General features: G+C 40.5%; 1 protein-coding gene across 1 annotated transcript in view; it reads right to left on the minus strand.

Moving 5' to 3' along the window:
- LOC117226447 (uncharacterized) overlaps positions 1 to 22,332 on the minus strand; it is a 198,871-nt gene that overhangs the window by 127,579 nt on the left and 48,960 nt on the right. Inside the window, exon 2 of the mRNA XM_076521761.1 lies at positions 20,592 to 22,156. The gene's annotated coding sequence lies outside the window, so the exon portion shown is untranslated. The remainder of the gene's footprint in view (positions 1 to 20,591; positions 22,157 to 22,332) is intronic.

The raw sequence follows: 22,332 nt of genomic DNA on the forward strand, positions 1-22,332 counted from the left end.
TTTTAATAGTATTCACCCAAATAGACTGTGCCATTATGTACAGAGAGAGTCGAGTTTTCATTAAACCTGAATAAGTAAAAATGTTTTAAGGTCTCGGTTTCCATTAAAATACATAAAAAAGTAAATATTAATGATAACTTATTTTTACAGTGTTCACCGAAGCAGAGAACACGCCATTATGTACAGACAGAGCAAAAATTCCCTCAATGCCGAGGAAGCAGTCGTAATTACTGAATTATATTTCCATAAAAAAAACGTAACAACGAAAATAAGCATGAATAAAAAGCTATTTATGGATAATCCGCCGGGTAAGTAATACCTATTAACCCTATGCTTTCCCATTAAAACGTATGTTTAACATTTTTTTCGGCAAAATTTTCCCCGCTCGTAGCTAATGAAATTTCGAAGTGGACCGAAACGATCCGTAATTACGATTTAATGTTCTAGGATGCATCGTCGACGATCCCTCCCTCCCCATTTCTCAGCCGATCCGCTTTATAGAATATTATGCTAATATCGTGTCCGTGGTAAAGCACGCGAACGATACTCCATCGTAATTACGCTATTGAGCCTTGTAAACTTGCTGGCAACGGGTTACGGTGCCCGTACGCGGTAATGGCAGGTACGAGAGTCGGTCTGTAACGAAGAAATTCACCGCGCGCGCGTTTAACCGCGGACTCGCGCCGAGTCTCGCAGAAACAGGTTTCGATCCCGTAGAATGTGGTCAAACGAATGTGATTGTTCCGATAATTAACGTTTTTTTTACCGCCCCGTTTGCCCTTATGGGGACTCGGTAATGGTGTGTCTGGCCATGGCGTCCGATTCTACTTGGACGGACCGTTTCGAAAATGATCCCGCAATCGAGTCGATATAACCGGCCGACCGCTTCTTCGTTATTTATATCCCTCTCACTTTCCGCTGAATAATGAATATCACTGTTTTTATGATTTGTTCAATTTTAACTGCGTCTGACCATGACGACCGATTCTACTCGCGCGCGCTGGCAGAACGGGTAATTATTTTCGATATGGTTCAAGCGGAAATTCCGGTTACTAATTGGGACTTATTTTGGTTTGACTGTCCATAATGATCGATTCCACTTATTTTACTGAAAGTATGTTAACTATTGGTAATTATTTTTTTCTGTTATGTTTTAATGGAGGTACCACATTTGAAAATTGTAACTTATTTTGATTTGATTCAATCTCAGTTTTGTCTGTGCATTATGAGTCATTCCACTTGCACGAGTAATTTAATCGTAATTAATAATTAACAATTCGAAAATTACGCTTCACCTAGTTACGTTACTTATCCGAAAATAAGAATATTAATAATACAGTATCATTTACTAGCGATACTAAAATTACCAGCGAAATGTTTTTAGAGTATTCGTGGAAGTAGAATTAGTCGTTGGTAGACAGACGCAGCAAACATTGCATTAATTAAAATTAAAATAATACCGATAATGCAGTGTCAATTTACTGCATGTTTACTTACTGTTATGTTTTAATGGAAGTACGATTTAAAAATTATGACTTCTTTAGATTTTCTTGAGTTTTTATATTGCCTGTGCATAGTAGAATATTCTACTTAAGCAAATATTTCGAAAATAATTCTGGAGTGAATTAGCATGTAATTATTAATATTTTTAATGGAATGTATAATTTGGATAGATAAATGAATGATGAATGTATAATTTAAAAATGCAATCCATTTTACACCCGTGTCCGTGAAGACTTATTTTACTTGACTTACTATCTTTAAAACAATTTTGCAGTACACTGAGTACTTCATTAACGGTTTTATTACTTTTGATGAAAGATGCGACTAGGATAAAATATAATTTTTTAATAACACATTCTATTTTTTTATCTGTGCACAATGGCTTATTCTATTTGCACGAGAACTCTAAGAAGAAGTTACTATTAATAGTTATTTTTGCTGTTACGTTTTAATGGAGAAACGATATAAAATTTGCGGTTTATTTAGGTTCGCTGGAATTTCTGTTTCGTCTGTGCATAATGGCCTATTCTACTTAGATGCAGACCCTGAAAATAATTTCAGAATTAATTAATATTTGCTTACTAATAGTTGTAGTCGAACGTATAATTTGTATAGATTGTGGTTTTTTTAAAAATTCCTGCTATATTTATCCATGAAGACTCATTCTACTTAAATTGATATCCTCAATATAATTAGTCATTAACAGGTATTAACAGAGAGAGAGAGAGAGAGAGAGAGAGAGAGAGAGAGAGAGAGAGAGAGAGAGAGAGAGGTGTTAACAGGTATAGGAAAACAAATTTAATTGATCGAACACCTGGCAAACAATATAAAACAGAAATACATGAAATACTTTGATAATTTTTACAAGGTGATCGTTAACCTAACCAAAGCTTAACCTCAATTTAAACAAAATAGGGTAACTCTTGGTCCAAAACTGCAAAGAAAATGTGCAATGCATTTTCCCTATAGAAAGCTCTATCTATAAAAAAAAAAACGCTTTCAGGAAATTAGAAAGCACACTTTTCGATTTTTCGGCGAGATACTTTAGAACAATTTTCGAAGCAGTTTATCTCCAAAATGGCGGCTCGTACGAGAAAATGAGATTCCGCAGTTTCTATTCCGTTTTTCACGTAGAATCGAGCTATAATGATCGGAAAGTTGATTTGCATCGAATACTCGTTTAAATGGGGAGTTTCGCGTGCGTGGGTGCGGTTCGGACGACTTCGGGGAACCCGATATCGTTCGTCGGCTGAATATCAAGCGTTTAGGTTGTTTCACACGCCCCAATAGGTCAGCCCGGCTCGGGCAGCATGTTCGAGGAAATGATCGAAAGGGAAAGAACCTAATCACCGGTATGGTCTTGGCTCCCGCCTCTAATCGGTAATATCGGTGCTGGCGAACGGATTCAACGCGACTTCGGTTACACGCTGCAATTTATCGATCAACGAGGACGAAACGGACCCAAACGAAGCAGGTATCCTGATTTAATGTAATCGTTATACTGACACTGTCATATTTGGTAGATTAGGATAACAATTTGGAAAGCAATACTTGTCTCGAAAAACATTTCGTTCTTCAAACTGTTGTATCTTCGTCAAGAATGACCAAATAAGAGCGCACCTATGCTCGATTCAAAGGGTGAAGTATCCATTTAATTATCCATAAGTTGTTATTCCATTCAGAATTTTGTTTGTTCATTATTTTGACAGTTGAATATTTGAGAGGCACGCATGAAGAATTCAAAATGAGATCTCCAAAGAAAACTTTATGATGTTTGAACTGTTGTAACTTTGCCGAAGGTAATCGTACATCGACGTATCTAGGCTTATTTCAAAGCGCGAAGTCCGCTCTTTACCACACCTATGTTGTTTTTTCATTGAGAGTTTGCTTCTTCATTATATTGACAGTTTCATAAATGGTGGTACAGGATTAAATTTTAAATGCAATACTTTCCTTAGAACACTGTTCGATCTTCAAAACGTTATAACCTCGACAAAAATGATCGTACAAGAGTGTACCTTAACTCATTTTAAAGAGTAAAGTATCCACTTAATTATCACTAAGTTGCTTTTCATTAAAACTCTGTTCGCGCATTACACCGGCGGCTCAATATTCGATGGGACATAAAATTTTTACCAGTAAAAATTCTCGATCTTCAAATTGCTATAACTTTGTCCAAAATGATCGCACAACAACGTACCTAAATTCATTTCAAAGGGCGAAGTCCTCAGTTAATTACCGTAAATGATTTAGCATTAACGACATTTTTTTCTCCAGACAGGGAATAGAAATATTCTCAAGAAATCCAAGAAAGTAAAATCGCGTTTCAGATATCGCTACGATTTAGAGTATCGTAAGTCGTTTAGGCGTGTTCCGGCCGGGATGATCGAGGTCTCGAGGGACAATAAAGCTAGGGGGATACGAGAATCACGTGTTCACTGTTCGGAAATACGAAACCAGCCGGATCGGAACTAACGATTAGGCGAAGACGAGCCGCTTGGTGTCGCGGAAATCCGAAGTGTGCCGGAGGAGAGGCGATTGTGTTTCAAGGATCGTTGTAACGCTGCAATAAAGACGGGGATCAGCGCGAGGGGTCCGGAGAAAGGTGGGAGTGGCAAGGGTCGTGTAAAAGCCAAGGTAAAACGGAGTTAAATTAATGTTGAGCCCGCACCGTGCGCGCGAAGGAACGCGCCGTCGCTTTTCCTAGACGAAATCAAAAGGAGAAAAGTCAAAAGGAAATTTGTTACGCAAGTGGAAAATTGTTATGCAGTTTCATTTATTATTGTCTAATACGTGTAATTTGTATACGTTTATTTTTACTAATAACTGCAAAAAATGGAAATAATTGAAAATTATTTGAACTTGAAATAATTGAAGAAATTGAAAGAATTATATGAAATAATTGAAGAAATCGAAAGGATTTATTTGAACTAATTGAAGAAATTGAAAGGATTATTTGAAATAACTGAAGAAATTGAAAGAATTATTTGAATTAATCGCAGAAAGTGAAAGAATTATTTGAAATAATTGTAGAAATTGAAAGAATTATTTGAATTAATCGTAGAAATTGAAAGAATTATTTGAAATAATAGTAGAAATTGAAAGAATTATTTGAAGTAATTGTAGAAATTTAAAGAATTATTTGAAATAATTGTAGAAATTTAAAGAATTATTTGAAATAATTGAAGAAATCGAAAGAATGATTTGAAATAATTGAAGAAATCGAAAGGATTTATTTGAACTAATTGAAGAAATTGAAAGAATTATTTGAACTAATTGAAGAAATTGAAAGAATTATTTGAATTAATCGTAGAAAGTGAAAGAATTATTTGAAATAATTGTAGAAATTGAAAGAATTATTTGAAATAATTGTAGAAATTTAAATAATTATTTGAACTAATTGAACAAATCGAAAGAATGATTTGAAATAATTGAAGAAATCAAAGGAATTATTTGAACGAATTGAAGAACTCTAAAGAATTACTTGAAAAATGTACAGAAATTGATAGCATTATTTGAAACAATACTACAATTCAAGCGTTGCAAACGTGAAACAAATAATGATATTGTAATTGTGTTTTTATTTCTTAACAATTTTAATAATTGTAAGAATGCAATAAAATGCATTCGCAGGTCTCATGAGTATCTCCAAAAATATGTCGAAACAAATTGATAAATAAAATCACTCACTATGATTTAATGTGATCAAACATACTCAGTTACATGTTTTCCAAAAAGACCCGCCGCTCGAATATTAATTCGACTCGTCTAGAACGAAAAGCAATTTAATTAAAGTAGAAACGATTCTCCGAATTTTCGCAATATCTGCAAAATCTGGAACGGTGCGACGCAAGGATTTCCAGGGCGAAACTTTCGCAATAAGTAGAAGCGGCAACGCCGGTCAGACGAGACCGACAAATAGATAAATCGCCGGGTAAGAGAGGGCGACGGGGAGGGAAAAGAGGATTTTGGCGAGGAAAGTTACGAAAACAAGCGAGCAGCACGCGTGGCGCATCGGGTCAAGGGAAACAACGGGGGGGAACAACAATCGCGGGCGGTGTCAGCGTTCTTGCAAAAGTCCGTCGAAAATAAGTAGAAACGGCCGCGCGAGTCAGACAAGTTCAGGGTGAGCGGAAAATACTCGGGCGTGTGCCAACGTTCTCTAAACAATCGGCCGGAAATAGCGGTTCGAACGAAACCCGCCGTTCTAGAAAATCCGGTAGCGGTAAGTAGAATGCGCTGCGTTAGTCAGACAACGACAACAAGAGCTGCATCGAGGAAAGTGCAACGACATATTACGAAATAAATGAGCAGATGCACAACCGACATTTTCACTTATTCAATATTATTTGTTGAAAAATGTTGCTACCAACTTTCACTTTATAAGCATTCGTATCTACTTAATATTTCCAGCGAATCATAATTATCTGTACATTTTTATTTAATCGAAACAGTTCATGCACTTTAATGAAAAATAATTTTTCAAAAATTAAAACGATTATTGTATAAAATAATATAATTTATTTTTGATTTGTAATTTAATGTATACAATGTATCATAAAATTAATTTATAATTTTCTGAAACGTTTATAATGAATATTATTCGTTTAATTCTAATTACAACACGTCCTCAAGATTGTTACTCTCGATATCGTTTATCTCCAGGTATAATTTAGTTTCAAGATTGATTCTCCCAGTTAAAAATATATGACATAAAATTGGCAGCAGCCAGTTAAACTGCAGCATTTACAAATAAATAAGTGAAAACGTTCGAAGTAAAACTATACCAGCTTAATCGTTTACCTGCTGCTCGAATTAGAAATTAGAAACTGGAACATTAGACAGTGGTCTACTAAGAAAAGCGTAACTGAAAATAGTGAATTATAAATGAAATGACGGTGATGTTATGTTGCAAAATAAGGCTACAATAATATGTTGTAATATAAGGCTACAATGTTGGGTTGTAATGCCAGTCTACAATCTTATATCGTGCTGATGTGCTACAATGGTGCATTGTGGCGTTGGCTGCAATGTTATACTGTTGTATTTAGCTACAATGGTATACTATTGTATTATACTACAATATATTATATTGCGCTACAATGATGTACTATTGTATTGCACTACAATGTTATACTATTGTATTACCCTGCAATGTTGTAGTATTATAATACGCTACAACGTTATAATATAATAGTAATAATAATAATAGTAATAATAGTAATAATAATAATAATAGTAATAATAATAATAATAATAATAATAATAATAATATAATAAACAAAAACGAACTCTACGATATTATCTCGCGTTGCCAGACTGGAATGTTACATTTTGATGTTATGCAACAATGTTACGTCGCGAGGTTATGCCACAATGTTACGTCGCGACGTTAAGCTGCGACATTATACCGTGATATCCGTCATTATCGTCATAATTGCGTGTTGAGCACCGATCTTGAGGATCGCAATCGCAACGGCGGTGAATAAATGAGACCGAAACAACGGGGCGATTACAATGAAACGGTGGACGGTCGTGTCGCGAGCGGCTCGGTAGAAAATATCGAGCGCCGGTCGATAGAATTTCGGTGAAAGAGCCGGATCGAGTGGAAAAGCCGGAATTGGTCAGACGCGATTGCGAGGACGGGTAGGAAGTGTAAAAATAGGGAGGGCGACGGGCAGAGGGAGTCTCTGCCGGTATGATTTTCCAGCGGAGGATGGCGCTCGGGTAGATCGCGTTTTGAATAATAGAGACCGCGGTCTATTTATGCCCTGAAATCAATACACCCGCGACTATATCGCTGCCAGAACACACACACCGGCATGCACGCTGTCGTTCCTTCGTTGTTCGCCATGCATGCTCCACTTAGAAACGCGTCTCATTGTGCTTGGGGGAGTCGTTGTTCGTGCCGGCGTTGTTCGAGCCCCTTTCAACCGCCGGTGGTTCGCTGGCCAGGCCCCTCCACGCCGGCATTTAGAGCCTAGCAACTTCTAGAGCAACCTGGACGTCGCCGGGACACTTATCTGGCCTTCCCTGAAATTATCCCGAGAACCTGGAGCATTATTTTCCCAAGCGGGAATCACCGTTTCTAGCTAGATCCGTAAAACCGTCGAGTGAGAACCGCTGTTTACACAACTGGATGCGCGAACCTGTCGAATGAGAACCACTGATCCCTAGCGGACGCTAAAACAATTTAGACGATCTCATGAGAATCACCGATTTGTTGTAATTTCGATACGGATCGACCAAGCCGGATGAGAACCACTGACACTTGATAGATACTAAGACAAGCTGGGTAATCCGACTAGGACCACTGATTTCTGCAAGACAACGTAGATGATCCGATGAAAACCACTGACTCGTTCTAATTGCAAATATAAATCAGCTGGTTTGGATGAGAACCACTGATATCTAGTAGATGTTGAGACAAGCTAAACAAATGTAATGAGAACCGTCGATTCTTGATAGATGATGAGACAGCTGGATAATCCCATGAGAACCACTGCCTTCTTCTAATTGCTGTAAAGTTTAATCAAGTTCGATGAAAACCACTGGTGTAGAAGCAAGCTAAATAATTTGATGGGAACCGCTGATTTTTTTCTGCCAATTAGCTAAGCTGAATAATCTGATGAGAACCACTGAATCTTCTAATACAAATTAATCGAGTTAGATGAGAACCACTGATACCTAGCAGATGTTGATACAAGCTAAATAATCTAATGAGAACTATCGATTCCTGGTAGACGTTAAGACAAACTGGATAATCCGATGAGAACCACTGATCACTACTTTACACAGATACAAACTGGATAATCTCAAGAGTACCACTGACTTTTACGTAGATAAATTATTTATAAACATTGATACTTAAGAGCTAACCTATATTCTCCCGATCGTTTGAATGAACGCATGAGAACCACTGCTTCCTGTCGGCTACTATGCCAGACGTTGATTCAAACATAACCTATATGCTATTAATCATTTAGGTGAATGATTACCACTGGATTCCGATTCTGTCCAATGCGATATTCATCGAATGAGAACCACGGAACTCCGATAAACTAATTTTACGATTCGATGTTATTATAAAGTACAGATTCCGGTCTCTGAAATCTTGGTCGCTGTTAGATTAATCTTAAGATTCGATGTTATTATAAAGTACAGATTCCGAGTCCGGTCTCTGAAATCTTGGTCGCCGTTAGATCGACAATTAGGGCCCAATTCTGCGGACTCATCCGGCTGACCTTATCAATCGAGAACCGGCTCTCTAGATCGTATGTGCATACGCCGATAAAACGTGCACCGTTAAAAATTATTGGCGATTTTCGAAATGACGCGGGAACGTCACCGCGCACCCGATACTCGTCAGGCAATCAGTCCCACGACCTCCGTAACAGCCCGCCAGAGGATCTCGGAGGAGTCGTCCTTTTGCCGGAGACGTCGCCATTAATTACAAGGACTTACTCAGCACCGAGCGAGAGAACGCCTGGCGTTCGTGAAAAGGAACCGGTTGTCCACCAAACCAGAATTCACGTGGGCCCGACGACGACGGCGTCGGCGACGGCGACGGCCGGAGGGAGACGAAACGAGAAACGTCGACGAAGAGGAGGGAGGATGGAGTTTACGTGTGGTACATGTTGACTTTCACCGCGACGCAATTAGGGACACGATCCAGGCGCGTAATTAAGAGCCCGTCGACTATCAAGTCGTGCAGAAAAGTTCAGACTCTGTCGCTTTAGCTTCGTCTTTCGTCGTTGCTCGGATGATTTCATGGTAGATCAACGCTAAGCTGATATAGATCGCTTGCAAAAATATACGGCGCAGTGTTGACGTCAGATCGTGATGTTCGGTCGATCTGGTCGGACATCCAGTTTGGACAATGTTATGTGCTTGTGTTAAGTTAGAATGTTATTTCGATATGTTTGGAGGATATAATACTGTATCGTGACGTTAATATATAATGTTATCCGGTGATATTAAGGTACAGTGCTGTGATGTTAGACTTTAGATATCATATTGTGATGTTATGCTACCATAATATAGTGCTAAGCTATAATTTTTTATTGTGATGTCAATCTGTAGTGCAATGATGTGGTGTTAGACTACAATGGTGTGTTGTGATGTCTGACTATATTGTTATAATATAGTGTTAAACCATAATTTTGTGTCGTGATGTCAGTCTGTATTATAATGATGTAGTGTTGGTCTACAATGCTGCGTTATAGTGTCAATTCATAGTGTAATAACGCTACATGTAATGTAGCATTAGGCTACAATGTAACATAATGTCAGACTATATTATTACAATACAGTATTTAAGCCACAATTTTGTGTTGTGATGTCAGTCTGTATTATAATAATGTAGTGTTAAGACTACAATGCTGTGTTGTGATGTCATATTTATTTATGCTATAATATTGCAATGTAATGCCAGCCTACATTATAATGACATGGTGTTTAGCTACAATGTGGTGTCAGAATATATTATCATAATATAGTGATCATGGCGTAGTATTGGACTATATACAGCAATGCTGTGTTGTGACGTCAGTTTATAGTGTAATGATGTAGCATTAATCTACACTATTGTAGTGTCTGGCTACAATGTGACGTGATGTCAGACTGTATTGTCATAATATAGTGTTAAGCCACAATTTTGTGTTGTGATGTCAGTCGGTATTATAATGATGTAGTGTTAGACTAGAATGCTGTGTTGCGATATCAGTTCATAGTGTAATGATGTAGAATTATGCTACAATATTGTATTGTAATGCCAGTCTACATTATAATAATGTAGTGTCTGACTACAATGTAGTGTCAGAATATACTATCATAATATAGTGTTCATGACGTAGTATTAAACTATGTGAACAATGCTGTGCTATGATGTCACTTCATAGTGTAACGATGTAGCATTATGCTACAATATTGTAGTGTCTGGCTGCAATGTGACGTCGTGATGTCAGACTATATTATCATATTAATATATAATTTTGTGTTGTGATGTCAGTCGGTATTATAATGATGTAGTGTTAGACTAGAATGCTGTGTTGCGATATCAGTTCATAGTGTAATGATGTAGAATTATGCTACAATATTGTATTGTAATGCCAGTCTACATTATAATAATGTAGTGTTAGAATATACTATCATAATATAGTGTTCATGACGTAGTATTAAACTATGTGCAACAATGCTGTGCTATGATGTCACTTCATAGTGTAACGATGGTAGCATTATGCTACAATATTGTAGTGTCTGGCTGCAATGTGACGTTGTGATGTCTGACTATATTATCATAATATAGTGTTAGGCTACCATTTTGTGTTGTGATGTCTGTCTGTATTGCAATGATGTAGCATGTATACCAGTGTAATGTTACAATGTTTGACTACAATGTTATGCGGTGATGTCAGGTTACAGTAAAATGGTGTGATATTAGATTACAATGTTATTTTGTGACGTTAAATTAGAATGTTGCAATATAACGTTGGGTTGGGTATATGTTGCTGTGACGTCGAGATTCCTGTGTAATGTTACAACATTTGGCCACCATGTGACATCACAATGTTAGTCTACAATATTGACATTGCGACATTAAACTATAGCACAATATCGCGATGTCAAAGTACAGTGTCATTCTACGATGTCAGACAACAGTATAATTTAATAATACTCTGCTGCCACGTTACTTTGCGATGTCTGGTTACCATACAATGTTGTGACGTTACACCAAAACATTATTTCGAGATGGTGCATTAAAATATTCTGCTCCAATGCTAGACTTCAATGTATCGTTGCGATATCTGGCTGGTGTGGTGTGCAACGATGTCGCGCCACAATGTCATTTTTTAATGTCAGGCTGCAATACAACGCTGAGAATGTTGGATAGCAACGATATCATTTTCAAAGTACTCTAAGCCAGCTAATGAATCGAGGACCTGTTCACGTCAACAGAAATCTCGGCGACGCGATTCCTAACAGACGTCCACAGCGGAAGCTGTGACATGAAGGCAGTCCGCGCGGCCGTCTGGATGCAGAAACTCCTCCAGCACTGTCATCGGATACTCCTGACAGTTAGCTCGTCAGCGTCCGGTCGAAATCCGGTGGTACACGTGCCGTTGGGACACAAGAACACGAAGAATACCGGATATGGACTAGACTACAGCCAGACAGCCCGGAATGGAAATCAATACAGTCTCAACACTCGTCGGCTTCTCCCGGGCACCCGCCCACCCCCTCTCGTTTCTCAACCTACCCCAGCCAGCCTGTCTCTCTCTCTCTCTCTCTCTCTCTCTCTCTCTCTGGCTTTTTATCGTACACCCTTGTCCGCGCCCAGCCTCTTGTCTTTCTTTCTTTCTGGTGGCATCATTGGCTGCCGGAGCGGATTCCTCGGCCTAACGCAGATTACAAGTCGCACAATGGATCTCGCTGGAGAGCCGGAGCTCGTCCGCCGGCTGCTTCCACGCTTTACAAATCTCACACCGGTGAAAAGATCGGGTCTGCGCGCGTGTGCGCGAGTCTCTGCTAGCCGAGCTGTGCGCGGACACGCTGCCCGGCTGCGCGCCGGGTTTTTTAATCGACCGGAAACGGAATCGATTGTGCCACTGGGTCATCCGCCGATTCTGATGTCCCCCGATGGATCCCCGGATATCGGAGCTCTCGGGACGCCCTCCTTTCGACAATTACTTCTCGCGGCGTTTCCATCAACAGGGGTGAACGGCGAACACCAGTGATCAGTATCTGGGTCTAGATAGGGTAGCGCGAGGCTGCTGTTGACGGTGGAGGAGCTCCGTCGCCTTTTATGGTTTCGATCTTTGTTCGAACAGACTTTTTTAAGCAAACAGTGTCTAAGAGAGTGTTAGAGTATCAACGGATTTGACATATTCGTGTTGTAATATTTGGTTGCAATGGCAGGTCGGTATGTTATGCTACAATGTTATATCGCGATGTCAGTTTGTCGTATAATGTTGCAAAATCGGACTACGATGTCGTGTTGCAGTACACGGCTACGATGTCATGTTGCGATATACGGTTACAATATCAAGTTGCAGCGCAATGATACTTGCTCTTATTTACAGTATAATGCTACAATGTTATGACGATACTACAAGGTTATGTTGCAGTTTATAGCTGTAACCTTATGTCGTGGCATAACGTGCAAGGGAGTTACTATGGAATATTATACTGCGGTACAAGGGTGTGTTATCGTGTTCGATATAGCTACAGTGTTATGTCCATTATAATGCTGTAGTCCTGGTGCAGTACATTGCTGCAATATTATGCTGCAACACAAAGCAATAGTATTGTGCTGTATTATTTAACTACAATGCCCTGCTGCAGTGCATTGCTATAATGTTATGTCGAGGGCGAAGCTACAATGCTAGGCTACCTGTTCAGCTACAATATCACCTTGTGATGCAACGTAAAAGTTCATTTCTGTTGTGCTAAGCAACATTATATTAGATCTACCGGAAAGTTCTGTCCGTTTTTTAATTGAAATATAACACAATTTTCATACGTTTAATAATATTTATTGTAGAATATACTTTCCATCGTTACTTATCCCTTCTTGCCAGCGTGATGACAACTTGTAAATGCCATTTTTAAAATGGCATTTCACTACAATGTTAGCTTGCGACGTTAGGCTAGAATGTCATATCGCGCTGATATGGTACAATAGTGTAACATGGTGTTTGGCTAGAATGATTTTTGCTAGAATGTTACATCGTCCTGTTTCACTACAATATTAGCTTGTGACGTTAGGATATAATGTTATATCGTGCTGATATGGTACAATAGCGTAACGTGGTGTTTGGCTAGAATGATTTTTGCTACAATGTTATATCGTCCTGTTTCACTACAATGTTAGCTTGCAACATTTAGGCTAGAATGCCATATCGTGTTGATATGATACAATAGTGTAACATGGTGTTTGGCTAGAATGATTTTTGCTAGAATGTTACATCGTCCTGTTTCACTACAATGTTAGCTTGTGACGTTATGCTAGAATGTTATATCGTGCTGATATGATACAATAGTGTAACATGGTGTTTGGCTAGAATAATTTTTGCTACAATGTTACACCGTCCTGTTTCGCTACAATGTTAGCTTGTGACGTTACGATATAATGTTATATCGCGCTGGTATGATATAATAGTGTAACATGGTGTTTGGCTAGAATGATTTTTGCTACAATGTTACATCGTCCTGTTTCACTGCAATGTTAGCTTGTGATTTTAGTCTAGAATGTTATATCGTGCTGATATGGTACAATAGCGTAACATGGTGTTTGACTAGAATGATTTTTGCTACAATGTTACATCGTCCTGTTTCACTACAATGTTAGCTTGCAACATTTAGGCTAAAATGCCATATCGTGCTGATATGATACAATAGTGTAACATAGTGTTTGGCTAGAATAATTTTTGCTACAATGTTACATGTTACAAAATGTCAGGCTACAATGTTATATCGTGTTGATATGCAACAATAACAAATCATGGTGTTCGGCTAGAATGTTAGGTGATAATGGCAGTCTGCAATGTCCCGATGTCATGTTTTAATCGTGGTGTCAGGCATCAGCTTGACTATCAAAGTCAATTATGATATGACGTCCGGTTACAACGTTTCGGTGTGCCGCAAACCATTTTTTCGTGATCCGGCGTGGTTCAGACGATCGCGGCGCCGTAAAAGGCTCGCGAATCGGCCGCCATCAGAAATCGCCGCGCCGACAATACCATGTTTGGCGTTCTGTATCTCGTCCCAGGCAAACCAAAACCACCGGCAAGCTTCGTCCACCGTGTCACCGCCTCGTTCCTTAACCTTTGCATAACGTTCCCATGACGAATTCGTGGAACAATGATTCATCATCCGCTGCCGCGGTTTTACCATTTCGCGCCATTGTTTTTGCTCGCCGACGCGCACCGCGGGCTCTTTGGCGTCGGTCTCTTCTCTCTTTGGGCATATCTGCGGCTCCATGGGATTTAACGAACGACAGTACATACCCATTTGCTAATGAGAAGATATTTCCGCGTCATCCGCGAAATTGACAACGATGAAAGAAACCGCGATCGCGGTTGGGAAAGAAACGCATTTTCTGACGAGGTCAAATTGGCAAAAGTTGGCGCAATTTTCGGATTTAAAGAATCGCTACGGGTGCAAAATTGAATTTGAAAGTGTCGGGATTAGGTTCGAATTGTGGCAAATTGGTGCCGCAAGGGAACGAAGTCCCGAGGCGGCGAGAGGATCGCGATTAGAAAAAAGACGTCTCCGGTCCACCTAGCTTCGACGCCGGCTTAGGGTAAGGTCACGGACGAGGTCGCAGGGTGTTCCGGGAACAAGTAAGAGAATTCACCGGTCGTAGAGGGGTGAATCACGAGGGGTGACACGCAGTGGTCGGCGCGGCATGTGGTCGAGAGGCACGGTGAACCAGATATTCGAATGGCATCGACGGCTCTCGGCCGAGCCGCCGCAGCGGGAGCAGGGGTGACAGTGGCCTGGGGAAAGGGACTCGGGGGGACAACTGGGTATACGAGGTAGTGGGTATAGAGTGGAGCAACGGAGATATCCAGGTCACAAAACAAGTGTCGTAACCGGGCACGCTGGCACGCTGGCACGCTCCTGCGAGCGTACTTGCGTCCCCGCGTCACCGTTACGACCCTCGTGGCTCCGAACTGACGCTGACCCTCATCGATAATTCGTCAAAAGTCCGAACAACAATGTTACGAGACACTTCAAATCTGTGGGAATTTGAAGAAGTGGCGGCAATTGTGATAGGTGTGACGGTCATTCATTGGTCATTCATTGGTTCCAGGATTTAAGGGCGTGGCCCGGTGTTGCGACTAACTGTTCGTCAGAAACCAAAACAATATCGTAGACAGTGTTCTAAATTTTAGGATTTCGAAAAACTGTTCGAGACTGGTGGGCGTGTCCTTATACGGTCTCTTATTGGTCTCAGAATTTAAGGGCGTGGTCCGACGTCGTGACTCAGTTCGTCAGAAGCCAAAACAATATTGTAAATTGTATTCAAAATTTTAGAAATTCGAGGAACTGTTCGAGACTGGTAGGTGTGTCCTTAGACCGTCTCCTATTGGTCCGATGACTTAGGGGCGTGTTCTAATGTTGTTACTCACAGTTTATAAGAAGCCAAAACAGCAATGTAGATTGTGTTAAAAAATTTTATCATTTCGAAAAACTGTTCAAGACTGGTGGGCGTGTCCTTATACGACCTCTTATTGGTCCGAGAACTTAGGGGCGTGTCCCAAGATTGTCTCTAACAGTTTTTTCAGATGCTGAAACAACAATTTAAACCATACTCAAACCTCTAGAAATTTTTAAACACAATTGAAAACTGCTGACCGTGACCTAGACACCATATATGATTTATAAGTTTAATTTAGGGGCGTGGCCTGTTACTTGTAACTAACAATTCATAAAAAGTCGAAACAACAATGTGTATCAAGTTGATCGTAGAAATTTGTAAAACATCTAGAGACTGGTGGACTTGACTTGGTCACCTCCTAGAGGCTCTCATTGGTCCATAAGTTGGAGGTGTGGCCTGAAACTGTAAACATTTAATCGGACAGTCCATTGAAAAAATCATGAAAGGACAAATGACAGTGATGCACGATGTTCACGTCTGTAGAAATTCCTAAAATGGGAGGAGACCGATGATCTAAACTCTTTATGCAGCTCTTATTGGTTCGAGAATTTGTGGGTGGAGCCTGTAATTACGACTAATAGTTTATAAGAAAATGACAAACGAGGTTAAACAATATTGAAAAATTTAGGAATATCGAAACAAATGATATTTAGTGCTTATGGTACCTTATGATTTGACGCGTCGGGGCGCGACTTATACTGGGCGTGGCTTGTACTGGGCGTGTCACTGATCTCGTTAAGATTCAACGTAACAGTTCAGGAACTTCCAAATAATTATAGCAAACCGAGTGGGTTTAAAAACAATTTCAAGTAAATAAACTGTGATAAGCCTCCTTGGGCGGAACTTACGAAAAGGGGCGTGGACTAACGAATTCCAGATAATTATTACCAGAACCGAAACCTCATTGTAGACTCGAAGAAACCGTGTTTACCGTGCCGTAAATTCCTAGATATTCGAGACTCGTTAGTCGGCGAATTAGAAGGCGTTCGTGCCGGAATCTCGGCGCGGTTAATTGCCGATTGGAAATTGATATTTCGCCGTACCATAATCGGTGTCGCGAGCGACCGGCCGAGGGAGCTGGCTCGAAATCACGATCGCAGTTCCATGGGACTGGCACGAGGTAATCGAAGCACGTGTGAGCGGCCAACGTCGGGAATCCCAACGAGCTTTCGCTAACTGTAAAATCGAACGCTCTTTTCCTTCGGTCGCGTTGTTTGCCCGGCCACGATCCTCGGTGTCGTATCTAACACGATCGGGTCTCCCTATCCGGAGCTGAAAACAATTTCAGTTTGCACAATATGCCGATGCGAAAAATCGCTATCGCCCGGAGCGCGTCGAGATTAGCGCGACCGGCGCACAAACACACAAAGGGAAACTCACTCGGCGTTTGCCTTGGCGAACGGTTAGAGAGATCTAGCAAGGACTTCGCGTTAAGTCGTAAAAGCGGAAATAAAACTGACGGCGACAAACTAAAGAACGCTTATTTTCCAAGAAGCGACCTTGAAATCACAGAGGCGACGATTCTCGTGAAATTTTGTATGCAGAGAGATTTCTAGCAGCGTCTGTTGCATTATTCGAAGGTTTCGCCGAGGTTTTTGGATATTTCACGAGGTAAAAAGCTGCGCGAAAAATATGGAATAGATTCTTCTCATGCTAATTTCAGTTTTATAGAAAATAGCAAATTTTTGACTCGGTCTTATCCGGAGCCTAGATTTTGGAAATAGGAAATGAACTATAAATATTCGTATTTTCTCGTGTAATATCAAATGGTAAATAAACTTGTTTCGAAATAGTAATTTGAAAGTGCTATTTCCATATTTATCTACTATTTCAACGAAAGTTTATTCGTCGAATTCTGTATTGCATGAGAAGATACGAACTATTTAAAAAATCGATTTTTCCGAAAAAAATCGAGGGACCACTTCACTTGTCACCGAATAAAGAAACGAGGCTTGAAGTCGTCGCGTATAATTGCGAAGGCCGCTTGAAGATTCGTAGTTTTCGGAGGGAGGATAGATCGACCCCGAGCCGCTGGAACGACCAGCAAAATCGACAGACGAGTCGATGTCGTCAGCTAGTCGGGCCCGAGCTTCTTAGAAAGCTGTTTAAATGCGAATAGCGTAGCCGTGGACGACAGAACGACACCCGCGAAGACGACCAGCACGGGAAATTCGTCACGTAAATGCCGGACAATGACTCTATGCTGGCAACGATCGAAACGACTCGCCAAGGTATCCGTTAGCTCGCCACGATGATGAAAAAAACCGCGATCACCTACCGCAGCTCGAGCAACTTTGACGTAGCTCGACGCCTAATCGCGCTGCTGCAGGCCTGTCCGCCTTTTTACGAACGATCGATTCGCGAAAATCAATTCGCGGAAATAATAGAGTAGAAGCGCGGTAGAGCGGAAACGAAATACTTTGGAAGATAGGGTAGATGGCCCAATTACTGTCAGTGTCGCTGTCAATTTAATTATTTTATTTATCGGTGAAATATTGCGCGAAATAATTTTAACGGTAAACTTGAACTCAATTTTATATTCATAAATATTTATATTTATATTTATATTATATTTTATATTTATAATAAAATTTTATATTCATTATATAATAGTAATAATATAAATATAATATAATAATATAATATAAATATAATATAAAATAAATATAAATATAATATATAATGAATATAAATATAATATAATAATATAATATAAATATAATATAAAATAAATATAAATATAATATATAATGAATATAAATATAATATATAATGAATATAAAATTTTATTATAAAACGCTAATGGCAAATTCGCTTCTTAATATAAATATTTATGTTAATCTATTATATAATAGTATAACATAAATATTTATATTAAGAAGCGAATTTACCATTAGCGTACAAAAAATGTGACCAGGTTAAAAAGAGAACATGGCAAAGAACGTAGTGCAAAAAGAGTGGTAATTTTGCAATTCAACTCGTACTTTCTGCAATAAATTAAAACTACTAAGATATTTAAAAGTCATTTTAATAATATAAACGAGTAAAAACGGGGAAATTTTATATTTAGTTTATGGTAATTAGCGGCGGCAGCATTGGGGATAATGTTCTTTTGTTCTGTCCACATTACCGTCATACATGCGCATCTGCCACGTTACATTCAGTAGACATAACCTTGATCTGTGCCTCCGGCTTGAATCTGTGCCTTTTTTGAAATTTGTTTGATTAAAATTTCTATTTATACACAATTATCTACTCCTCGTTTTTATTCGACTGACAGTTATTGGGTCACGACGATTTTTTAAATGAGAGTTATAAGAGTTACCATAATTAACTTCTACATTTTTAATTAATTAGCGGTTCACACAGGATATTTATCAAGTAAAAAGTATCATTTTTAGGTGTAATAATTCCTGAAGTAATTAATTAAAGTTACGCGACGAGCTCAAGGTGGCAGTAATCGGGACATCTACCCAAGACACCATACAGAGTGTCCCATAATAATGTTAACACCCGGCGATTCCTGAGGTCATTTGAAACAACTTTTCCCTTAGCCAAAATGCAGTCCGCGGCATCGCTTACGAGTTATCAACGAAAAACAGTGACCAATGAGAGGCCAGCTCGGCTGACGCGAGGCGGCCGAGCCAATGAGCGCACGAAGCCCAGTTCCACTGATTGGCTCGGCCACCTCGCGCCAGCCGATCTCGACTCTCATTGGTCTCTGTTTTTCCTTAATAACTCATAAACAAAGCCGCGGGTTGAATTTTCGCTAAGGAAAAAGTTACTTCAAATAATCTCAGGAATCACCCCTTTCCGGGTGTCAACATAATTACGGGACACCCTGTATATCAATTTTTGCCCGAAACATCGCGTCCGAGGTGAAAGCGAACGGGGGCCCGATGCGGCCGAATGTCGAGCAACGATCGTAAAAGAATTCCGTATAGATAATTTCCGGCGAACGAAGATCGACGGGGCCGATAATGGCGCCGCGAAAAGAGGTGTCGGCCACCTTTCACTCGCGAGCGAGCGTGCGACTGGACTGCTCTCGCCTGTTCCCGCTTTTCGTCCACCGAACGTGCTAATTACCGCGCGAGAATAAAGATCCGTCCGGCCAGATATCCCGCGCGGTAAAAGTTTCCTCTTTCCGGATCGCGGATCGAACGAAACGTCCGCAACTTCCATCGGCGGCTGAGTACAGTAAATTCTCTCCAATTGTCCCTCAGCTTGTAAACGAAAAATGGACATTTTGGGAGGAATTAAATTCGTTTTTAACAATCGCCGATTGCCAAGAACTATAAAAACTATAAAAGATACTATATGAAATGATCGTATCTCTTCTTCCCAAGTTGTCTATTTTTGACGACGGTCGATTTAGAACTTCCGGTTCAATTGGGAGCTATTTCTTCGCGCGCTCTCTCCGTTCGATTTTGGGACCTCTGACACGTGAAAATATAATGGAATAACTCTAACAAATTAAAATTATAGTTATTAATGTTAACTGTCTCACGTGGAGACACCGTCGTTCTTCGGCCAGCTTCAGACATTTTTATAGAGCAGCGATCGCTATGATAAAATTGAAGTTGCCAGAATTATTATTATTATTATTATTATTATTATTATTATTATCATTATTATTAATTAAGTTGCCGATATCCGACAGTCGACGTGTTCGCAAAAATTGTTCCGGCATTCGATAGTGTTTCCGCCGGATACGAAATGGCTGATCACCGATTTACACCGGGCGGGTCAACTCCGACCCAAAGTGTCAACTTTCTTTCATATTCGATTACGCTTCTACCGGACGTGAAACGTGTAATCCCGGATCGGCGGTGGCGGGTCAATATTGACCCGGGGTACGATCACGATCGTTGGTGCCGCGGGTACGCGAAGAATTCGTTCGAAAACGAAGAGAACGTTTACATACCTGGTGTCTGTGGAACAAGGGCACCGGCGAGTAGACGAGCCACGAGGCAGAAAGTGCGTCCCAACCGTCCGTCGCCTAGAATTATCAAGCGTTCGGCACTTCCGTTCTCTCCTCTTCTCTCTTCGCGATGCACTCGATCGACGAATACTCTCTCGCGCGTGCGTACGCAAATGTTAATCACTCTCCTCGCCGTTCGCCGGTGGCGTTGTAGAACACCGGTTGTCGTAGCCGCGATCCCCGGCCGCGGTGTGTCGGGTCGCGCATAAATTATCGTTAATATTAATTGCTATAAATATATCTGTGTCTGCAGGTACTTCGCTGTCCTGGTTCGTGGAGCCGATTGAAACGGGGTGGTGCGGGTGTGTTCCGGATGACGGGTGGGTTCAAAAGAACAAAAAAAGGGCGGGGCTTGAGGTACCGTTTTATCAACAAGGAGATTTTCCTTTCCAAGGAAATCTCTCTTTCTCTCTCTCTCTCTTTCTCTCTCTATCTTCGGATAGAGATCCTCTCCTCCGGCTTGTTGAAATGCTTGAGAATGATCGGGGCTTCTATCGTGTACGCGGACCGTACAGATAAGTGGCCGCGAACATATAGAGAGAGTCAGACGACGCGCATATAATAAACTCTGTCTCTTCGTGACTATAGATATCTCATAAACTGTCTCCTCTCTCTCCCTCTTGTCTCTCTCTCTTTCTCTTTCTCTCTCGCTCTCTTTCTGTTTCGAGTATGTATAATATTTCTATATATATTTATTTATTTATTTATATATTTATTTATATAACGTTGTTATTATTAATAATAATAATAATCATAATAATAATAATATTTTGTGTTATTACTTTATCGTTATTCTCATTCCCTTAGCTTATTAGATTTGTAGTTACGTTCTTTCGGAGGAGTCTAGGCACTATTGCGCTGCGAAAAAGAGGTTTAAGTTTGAAGGTACTTGTTCGTACGAGGTATATGTTCTCAAGGTAGAAGTTTTTAAAACGTTTCCCGCGACACACACCGGGATATCTTCGTCTCCTGGCGAACGCCAAAGGGGGAAAGGGACTGTGCTCTCTTCAAGGTTCCGTCCGGTCCACTTCTTCTTATTCTTCGTTCCGTTCTAATCTTCGCTCTCTCTCTCTCTCTCTCTCTCTCTTTCTCTCTTTCTCTTTCTAGCCCCACCTCAGCGGACCGTTCACCTTCAGTTGCTCGCCTCTATCCTGCTCTCTCTCGCTCTCTCTCTTTCTCTCTCGTTTTCTTTCACTCTCTCTCTATCTCTCTTCTTCCTCTTCTTTTTCTCTTTCTCTTCCTCTTCTTCGTCGTCTTCCTCTTCGTCTTGTTCCTCTTCTTCTTCCTCTTCTTCTTCTTCTTCTTCCGCCTTCTCCTGCTCGTTTTCCTCTGAATGGTGAGCCTTTCACTTGACGATCGATGGCAAGGCCCTCGTCTCCGCCACGGTAGGGTCTCTCACGGAAGGTCAGAAGTCGTTATCACCTCCTCGAGCCACCCCGCTTGCTAACCGCATCGCCCTCGGCACTGTAGCCGCCCGCCTCCCCTCGACGATCAACCACCACCACCATCTGGAACCAGAAAAATCGGGCACGCTCTTAGATTCGCACCATCCACGCGAATATACCCGCGTTCGAAGGTTCGATAGTTTCGTTCGCGACGCTTTCTCATACGACACCCTGTACATATCGTTGCCGATATTCTTGTAGAGCATCGGAAGACCAATCCAACGAGTATAATGAACATA

The sequence above is a fragment of the Megalopta genalis genome, chromosome 5, assembly GCF_051020955.1.
Source record: "Megalopta genalis isolate 19385.01 chromosome 5, iyMegGena1_principal, whole genome shotgun sequence".
In the NCBI taxonomy this organism is placed as follows: domain Eukaryota; kingdom Metazoa; phylum Arthropoda; class Insecta; order Hymenoptera; family Halictidae; genus Megalopta; species Megalopta genalis.